We start from the raw sequence: 9318 nt of genomic DNA, 5'->3' as shown, positions 1-9318 counted from the left end.
AATTCATAAGAAACATAAAACAACTTTTAAGTTATGTTAATATACGGGTCACTTCTTTTTCCAATAGATGGAGAAGCAAGAGTGGAAAAACTTGTAGTAAGATTTAAAACAAAAGAAATTGCTGAGTATTTTAAGAAAAAAATTGAAAAATGTCAACAAAATTTATTGAAACTCCAAAAGGGGAGATATCTCTGGCAGCAGAGTTATCAAAGGAAACAAATTCTGTGGTATTTTTTGATGTTTGTGTGGATGGTGAATGTATGAATTATTTTCAAATGTTGTTCCTTGAACTGCTTCAGAGCACTGTGCACTGAAGAGAAGGGCTTGGTTTTAAGAACTCCATTTTTCACAGAGTAATTACAGATTTTGTTTGCCAAGTAAGTACTAACTACCTGTAGTAATTGAAGTCAAAAAGAATGTATACTACAGTAACTTGGGGAATTTGTGGCTTTCGTCTTGACCTCATCATGTAGCTTTCTTAAGATTTCTTTAGCTTTCTCAAATAAGAGTTGTCATCACCACTGGCTCCCTAATTCTGCCCAGCACTTTCAAATTTAAAAGGGTCCAAATTTCTAATACCTGAACCATGCTGGAACCTGAGGGTGGAGAAAAGGCCTTTACATTTTTTATCTTCATTTAAAAATAAGTATTTAATTTTCAAAATTCATTCCTAGGGAAACTGGCTGTTCAGGATTTACCCTATAGTGACAACTTCTATGTATATTTAATGTTTTACTCAGGATTTCTATTAATTGAAATCTTTCTTTCAGGGGTAGATATCACAAAATGTGATGGAACAGGAGGACAGTCCATTTATGGAGATAAATTTGAAGATGAGAACTTTGATGTGAAGCATACTGGATCTGGCTTACTCTCTATGGCCAATCAAGGCCATAATACTATTAATTCTCAATTTTTATAACATTGAACAAAACAGAACATTTGGACTTTAAGCATGTAGTATTTGGGTTTGTTAGGGATGGCATAGATACTGTGAAAAAGCTTAAATCATTTGGTTCTCCCAAATTATCTGTTAGTTGAATAATTAACATCATAGAATGTGGTCAGATACAAAATCATTGTTTTTCATAAATTTTACCTGTAAAAGTAGTTGAATTGAAGCTTAACTGACATAGACAATATGGTAATTATGTTCAGCTTTTGAAAATGAAGCTTTCCAGTGTATAAATGTAAAATTGTAGCTCCATTTTTCACAGAGTAATTACAGATTTTGTTTGCCAAGTAAGTACTAACTACCTGTAGTAATTGAAGTCAAAAAGAATGTATACCACAGTAACTTGGGGAATTTGTGGCTTTCTTCTTGACCTCATCATGTAGTTTTCTTAAGATTTCTGTTAGCTGTTGTCACTTTTTAATGTGTTATAATTGACCTTGTGTGGTGTGAAATAAAATTTAAACACTGGTGTATTTCAGGTGTACTTGTGTTTATCTACTCCTGACATATCTGTATTATAATGGGATGATAACTAATCTTGTTATAAGCATTAGTCCTTCACAGAATACTGAAGGAATATGATATATCCAAATTAATTTTAGTTCCTTTAAAGATATTTGAACTTGATGCATGAATGTATTTACCATTTGAATAAAGGGACCACCAGTTGGATAATTTTATTTTAGATCTGAAATATATTTTGGTAATCTTAACTATCAGTGAGCTCCTTTATGCACAGAGACTCATTTATGAATGGATAGAGCCACGGAAGATAATTAACCAAAGTGCTCTTCTATAATCTTTACACCTCCTGTATAGTCACAAATTAAATTTTAGAGCACCTTCTTTTCTTAAAATATGTAGCTTTCTGTGCCCTTTCAAAATGTATTGATTTTTACGATTGAAACAAGTTGATTATATTGATACCGCTGTTTACTGGTGATGAGTTCTGCTCCTTCTAATGTTGAAGATTGAACACTAGAGAAACATGCCAAGGCAAGCATATTAAGCAGGTTTTATTTAAAGGTAATAATACAGACTTCTCCCGGCAAGGAGAAGGGGGCCATGGCTGATGTTCTAAAAGTTCCAAGAAGTGAGAGCACCCTCCATCTTTTATAGGTTAGGGTCTCTTTTGTTCTAGAGTTCTCCCCCCCATTATCTCTCCTTCCTGCCTACCTGACTAGGCCTGGTTTTACATTAAGTTAGAAGCCATGAGCAGGGGGAGGGCCAAGGTGATTCAGGCATGTAAGGACCCAAGGGGCATTAATTAGCAGCTTCATGCATGCACACCTTGATAAAGACAGGTAAATTTGGTAATCAATGGGCTCTGGAGATCCTTGACATTCCATTCTTCCAGGGGCAGTCTCCAACTTCCAGAGGCAGATGGCTTCATGACTTCATTTCCTTGAATTAACCCAATTCCCTATTTCTACACTAACTACTGTTGTGCCCAGTGGCTCAAGATTCTACAAAGACCACCAGAGACCATGATCAATGCAAGCAACAAAGAGTCATTTATTAGCAAGTTGGAGCCTGGTCCTCCATGCACTCGGTAACCGGTGACGCTAAGAGGCCCAAGCCCTTGTTTAGCAGTTTTACAGTGTTCTTTTTAATTGGTTAACATATAAAATTGTAAAGCATGTTAGTTTAAGTTCTGGGTCTCCCTGACCTTTGAGAGGAGGGTCGTCATTATCTTTAAGTTTGCTTTTTGGGTCAGCTACCTGGCCTTTACAGATAAGAGACAAGATGAAAATTCTTTGTGGCTTTTATAAGGGGTGGAGGGCAGTTTGGGAAGAGCCTTGTATTTACACAGGTGCAAGCTTTTTCTATCTTTTCATTCCCCCCTCTCCAAGAACATTTAGAGAGCCAATCTTGGGTCTCTATTGTTCTAATTCCTGCTGCTTAATGGGCTGATATTGGAACTTTAGCAACATTAGCTGTACCATATTTATTCTATCTTTAACAAAGGCAATTAACTTATTTAAAACGCAGGGGCCAAAAGTTAAAATAAGCAAAAGCAGAGCTAAGGGGCCTACTAGGGTAGAGATTAGGGTAGCAAGCCAAGGAGATCTATTGAACTATGCTTCAAATCAATTTTCTTGGGCCTCCCTCTCTCGCTTTCTCTTGGCGAGACCCTCACTACTCCAGAATGATTAGCATAAAACCAACAACATTCTTCTCCCAGGGCTGCACATAGAACTCCTTGCTTACAAGGAGGTAAACGCAGGTAAATTTGGTAATTAATGAGCTTAGGAGATCCTTAACATTTTATTCTCCCAGGGGCAGTCTCTAACTTCCAGAGGCAGACGACTTTCATGGCCTTCATTTCCTCAATTTGACCCGATCCCATATTTCTATACTAACTGCCTGTCCCCAATTCTGACTTCATTTACCCCTATAATACTAGGAACTCCTTCACTGCTGTAGGGAAAATGGGCAATGACCAATCTGGCTTCTTCGAGCTGGAAGTGGGCAGCGTGAGGCAAGCAGTTTGGAGTTCCCTTTTTAGAAATCGGGTCAACTGAGGGGTCCAACGTAGAAATCCGGTTGGGGAAGAGCAGACTGTAAGGCATCTGGGGATGGGTGCTTCTATGAGAGAAGAACAAAAAGACATGAGTACTGAAATGAGATTGATTTAATATAAATGTTGCAGAATCTGGAACCTGCCAGTGAATATCATAAAGATTATAGAAGTCAATAATTCCTCACCAGGAGGTAGAAGAACTGAGAAGTTGTTCCCATAACAAGGCCTAGCAAAGGCTGGAGGGGACAAGGTCTTTATTTGGAGACTTTAACATTGTCCAGGTTATCAGGAATGTAAACACAATATTTAACTCTTAATGTCATTGATGTCCCCAGAAAATATAGTTAAGCTACTTAATGTCATCTGATTTTTGTACAATATATCTTTATCGGTATAACCTGTGTTAAATAGAGATCTCTATATTTCTGTTACTTAGGGCTTGATAATCATACTAGCAAACATAGACTAAGCCTACCTGTGACTGTAGGCCTTGAACTGACTAAAATCCTCTGACTCTGGAAGTCTCCCTTGATAGTTATCAGGTACATTTGCCTAAGAATCTTTCTTTTGTAGCTTCCACTCTTAATTTTAGTGGGCTAACACAAGTGTACATCTTAAGTTACTTTTAACTATTATTTCTTTTAAATGCCCAAGAATGGTTATATTTTGGTTTTACCTGTTTTACTAGGTGTTTAAGATCAAGCTGGTCAAAGTGACCTGTTCCTGTCTGTTAAAGAGTCAGCTGAGTTTCCACAGGGATCACTCATAGAGAACTTAAGAGCAGCTTCTTAGCTCTATTAGTGCCATTGGTTAGGCAGGGTCTTCTCGATGAGGTGGCTTTCCTTTAAAAGCATCAAGGGATATCTCCCTTTTTCCATGACCCTCCTCTGCGGCAGATGCACTGAGTGATTTTTATCCTCTAGTCTCAATAATCTCCTTGATCAGGAGGTTGTGTGACCCAGAGTTGCAGCGCTCCTTAGAGAAGTCCTCTTATTCCCTTGATTCAGACTGACTGAGGGTAAGACCCGAATACTGGCTTTTCTTGGCCTCTGTATTTAATCCCAATCTCTAAGTTTGATCTTAACCATCCAGCAAGTCAGTCTCACCAGTCATAAAGTAAGAGTACTGGGCTTTAGCTTCAATGTTTATAACTTTACAGTCATTTATCTTTTTTTTTAATTAAAGTACTACCACATTCTATCTGTTTTGAAGGTGATGGCCTATTATTACAAGTTACCTAGGTAGTATGTTCTGGAAGCAGCTACTTCTGCAAAACAGTACCAGGCAACAGTTTTACAAAATGAAATTAGCAAGAATAAAAACATATTTAGCTTGTATAATAGTTGTCTTGAATTTTAGATGAGTTCTACATTATATACCCTGTTTGAGATCACAGTAATCTTTACAACAAACATCAAACTTTTGAGCACAACTTTAAATGAGTTAAAGTCTGGCTTACTTTGGAACCATTCTAACATGCAGCAGGGTGAGGCAGAGCCTTATCTCAGGTAAGGCAGGGCTCTTCACAAATCTTAAGTAAAATGTTCTAATCCTAAAGCTAATTTTCCCCCTTTTGCCATACCAGCATGACCAAATTTTCAAGTTCAGTGAAGGCCAAAGGAGTATTATAAAATAAAGGCTTATAAATACAGATTTTGAAGATTAAACTGAGATCAGATGGAGCTCTGTTCTCTGATGGAAATGCAGATCTAAAGAGTTATGTTAGCAATCTTTATACATGTCTTATTATTAGGTTAAAGACATGTATTACATATTACATGTAATATGTAAGCATTATTCTATGTTTTCAGGGAAGCTACAGAGAGTAGAACACGTATGTAACTTTTTCCCACAACTGCAAAGTGCAATGTTAGAAACTCTGTGTAGCTCTCAAAGAAGTCCACTGTCCAAAGTTACTGTAAGGTGGGCAGGAACTAGAGAAGGAACGGATGAAACACTGGTTATCTAGCAAAACAATTTCTTTCTGCCCAAGAGCTGTGTGCCTGAGATCAATGTACGAGCTGATAGGATTCCTGTACAGAGCCTCCCCAGGGAGGCTACTGCCACAGCAGTTAGGCATCTTGTGCTCCTACGCAGAAACACTCACAGGCAACAGGCATTCTACAGTCATGAGACCCCAATCTCAGTCATTGTTGTCCCATTTTTGCTACTGTGCATTACACTCTTTCTTAAATGGCATTTTAAGAAGTTTACATATATTGATTTCTGAGTCCATATGAACATTAGTTAACACAGTCTAATATTATATCCAAAACAGGAATCAATCAAAGAGAGGCTGAGAGAACTTTGAACTTTTCTTTTGTGTAGCGAAATGCTTTCACCTTCTACAATATAACCTTTAAACAAATCAGGCTGTCACTAACTATTAGAAATACATTACATTTAAATTTTTATCTCAGTGAAATAATAACCAATTTTACATATACCTTACTGATAATAGGTCCCACAATAGAACATTAAATGATAGAAATAAATCCCCGATAAAATGTACTCTTTAAGTTTAAAATTACCATTACAGACAAGTTTATTCTGGAGAATAGCAACTTGACAAATTTCCTGCTTTAAAAACTTGTATCCCTGGAAAATGAATACATTTAATATACAAAGAGTGACCATTTCACAATTATCTTGACACTTTAATCTTACTAAATTTGGTCTTTAAAGAAAAATTTAGACTCTGTAACATAGTACAATACTCTAACAGTTGTTTAACCATAATTGTATAAACCCCAATTTTTAAGACTAATTGTTCTAAAGAATAAAACTTGATAGACATAAAGTTAAGAGTAAATTAGTGTTTCTAAGAAATCCTTGTCATTTTACCATGTCATTTTACAATATAGATTAAACTTTGGTTTATATCAGAATATTAGTATTTCACCTTAGGAAAAACCTTAAATAGCTTCAATTGTCTCATATACATACAACCAACTTAGTTACACACAAACTTGTTGAAACTTGTCCTTTACTTACACAGACTTTCTTAGCACTTATGATACCACCATTTACCGGTGACAAGTTCTGCTCCTTCTAATGTTGAAGATTGAACACTAGAGAAGCAAGCCAAGGCAAGCATATTAAGCAGGTTTTATTTAAAGGTAATAATACAGACTTCTCCCGGCAGGAAGAAGGGGGCCATGGCTGATGCTCTAAAGTCCCAAGAAGTGAGCGCACCCTACATCTTTTATAGATTAAAGTCCCTTTTGTTCTCCAGTTCTTTTCCCCCCTTATCTCTCCTTCCTGCCTACGTGACTAGGCCTGGTTTTGCATTAAGTGAGAAGCCATGGGGGGGGGGGGCAAGGTGATTCAGGCAGGTAAGGGCCCAAGGGGCATTAATTAGCATCTCCTTGCTTGCAGTCCTTGATAAGGGCAGGTAAATTTGGTAATCAATGGGCTCCAGAGCTCCTTGACATTCCATTCTTCCAGGGGCAGTCTCCAACTTCCAGAGGCAGATGGCTTCATGGCTTCATTTCCTCGAATTGACCCAATTTCCTATTTCTACACTAACTACCTGTCCTTAATTCTAGCTTCATTTCTCCCTTTAGCTTTAGGAACTCCTAACTTTTGTAAGGAAAGGAAAGGGGGCATCGATCATTCTGGCTGCTTACGAAGCTGAAAGGGGGCAGCGAGGGGCAAGCAGTTTGGAGTTCATTTTTTAAAAATTGGGTCAATCAAGGGGTCCAAGGTAGAAGTCTGGTTGGGGAAGAGCAGGTTGTAAAGTCATCTGGGGGTGGGTGCTTCTATGATAGAAGAACAAAAAGACATGAGTACTGAAATGAGATTAGTACAAAGTAAAAGTTGCAGCATCTGGAACATGCCACTGAGTATCATGAAAATGACAGAAGTCAATCTCTCACCAGGAGGTGGAAGAACTGAGAAATTGTTCCCATAACTAGGGCTAGCAAAGGCTGGAGAGGACAAGGCCTTTATTTGGGGACTTTAACATTGTACAGGTTATCAGGAATGTAAACACATTTAACTCAATGTCATAGATGTCCCCAGAAAATATAGTTAAGTTACTTAATGTCATCTGATTTTTGTAAAATATCCCTTTATTGGTATAACCTGTGTTTAGTAGAGGTCTCTATACTTCTGTTACTTGGGGATAGATAATCATACGAGCAAACATAGATTAAGTCTACCTGTGTAGCTTAGGAAGGTCTGCAGGCCTTAAACTGACTAAAAACTTCTGACTCAGATCCAAGATGGTGGCCTAGAGGGAGACTGCACCCCCAGTCGCTCCAGAACCCAGGAGTTAAGAAGGGGAGGCATTGAGAGACTCGGAATGAAATAGAGCCACGGGTGAGTCTGCCCACTGGGTAAAGCTCGGGCCGGGTGGCAGTCCCAGATAGAGGTGGCTTATCGGAGCTGGGCAGGGCAGCTAGAGATCTTCCACAGGCAGCCCAGTGCACTCTGGTGGTGGGCCCCGCCCACACAGCCAGCTTCTCCAGGTTCCCGGAGCGGGCCCGCTAGTGAGAGCCTTTCTGAACAGAACAAGCTCCAAGTCCTGGAGCCAGCGCAGCACAGCGTACTCTGGCACACAAGCAGCTTCAGGGACCAGGATAGGGCAGCCAGAGACCTCCGCAAGTAGCCTGGACCCCTGCGGTGGGAGGTGCCTTTCAAGGCTAGCTTCTCAGACCAGACCGTCCAGTGAGAGGTTTTCTACATAGAACCAGCCACAAGCCCCTGAACCAATGGAGAGCTTCGATCTGCAAGCAGTCTCTGGGATAAGGGCAGGGCAGCCAGAGACCTCTTCAGGCGGCTCTGCCCAATCCGGCTGCAGGCTCTCTTCATGGGGCGATCCAAGATGGCGGCCTAGAGAGTGACTGCACCCCCAGTCGCTCCAGAACCCAGGAGTTAAGAAGGGGAGGCATTGAGAGACTCAGACTGAAATAGAGCCACAGGTGAGTCTGCCCACTGGGTAAAGCTCGGCCTGGGTGGCAGGCCCAGATAGAGGTGGCTTATTGGAGCCACGCAGGGCAGCTAGAGTCTTCCCAAGGTAGCCTTCCACACTCCAGCAGTGGGCTCCTCCCACACGGCCAGCTGCATGGTGCAGGCCCACAGTGAGAGCCTTTCCGCACAGAGCCAGTTCCAAACCGTGGAACCAGTAGGGGCTAGGGGCAGTTTCCTTCAGATGCACTGCATTATCAGATTCCTCCAAGACATCAGGGTACTGAAGGCTGGGAGGTGATACACTGGAAATCTACCAGGGACACTATAAGCCAATAGCAGAAAACTGCAATATCTCAGGGTCCCACTGACAGCTGACAAATATGAGAAAACAAGGGAAGAAAATGTCCCAAACAAACCTAGATACTACATCAATAAAACCCAATGACAGCACAGCAGAAGAAATGTCAGAAAGGGAGTTCAGAATGTACATAATTAAAATGATCAGGAAAGCTAATGAGGAGATGAAAGAGGAAATGCAGGCATTGAAGGAGGAGATGAAAGAGCAAATGCAGGCATTAAATGATCGCACCAATCAACAGTTAACAGACCAAATATGGGAAGCAAGAGATCATTTAAATAAAGAGTTAGAAATACTGAAAAAAAAAACAAACTGAAACACTTGAAATGAAGGAAACAATAAACCAAGTTAAAAACTCCATAGAAAGCATAACCAATAGGACAGAACACCTGGAAGACAGAACCTCAGACATTGAAGACAAATTATTTAATCTTGAAAGCAAAGTTGGCCAAACAGAAAAGATGGTAAGAAATCATGAACAGAATCTACAAGAATTATGGGATATCATGAAAAGGCCAAATTTAAGAATTATTGGGATTGAGGAAGGCTTAGAGAAACAAACCAAAG

This window comes from Sciurus carolinensis, unplaced genomic scaffold (assembly GCF_902686445.1).
Source record: "Sciurus carolinensis unplaced genomic scaffold, mSciCar1.2, whole genome shotgun sequence".
Lineage (NCBI taxonomy): Eukaryota > Metazoa > Chordata > Mammalia > Rodentia > Sciuridae > Sciurus > Sciurus carolinensis.
This window is presented reverse-complemented; position numbering follows the sequence as displayed.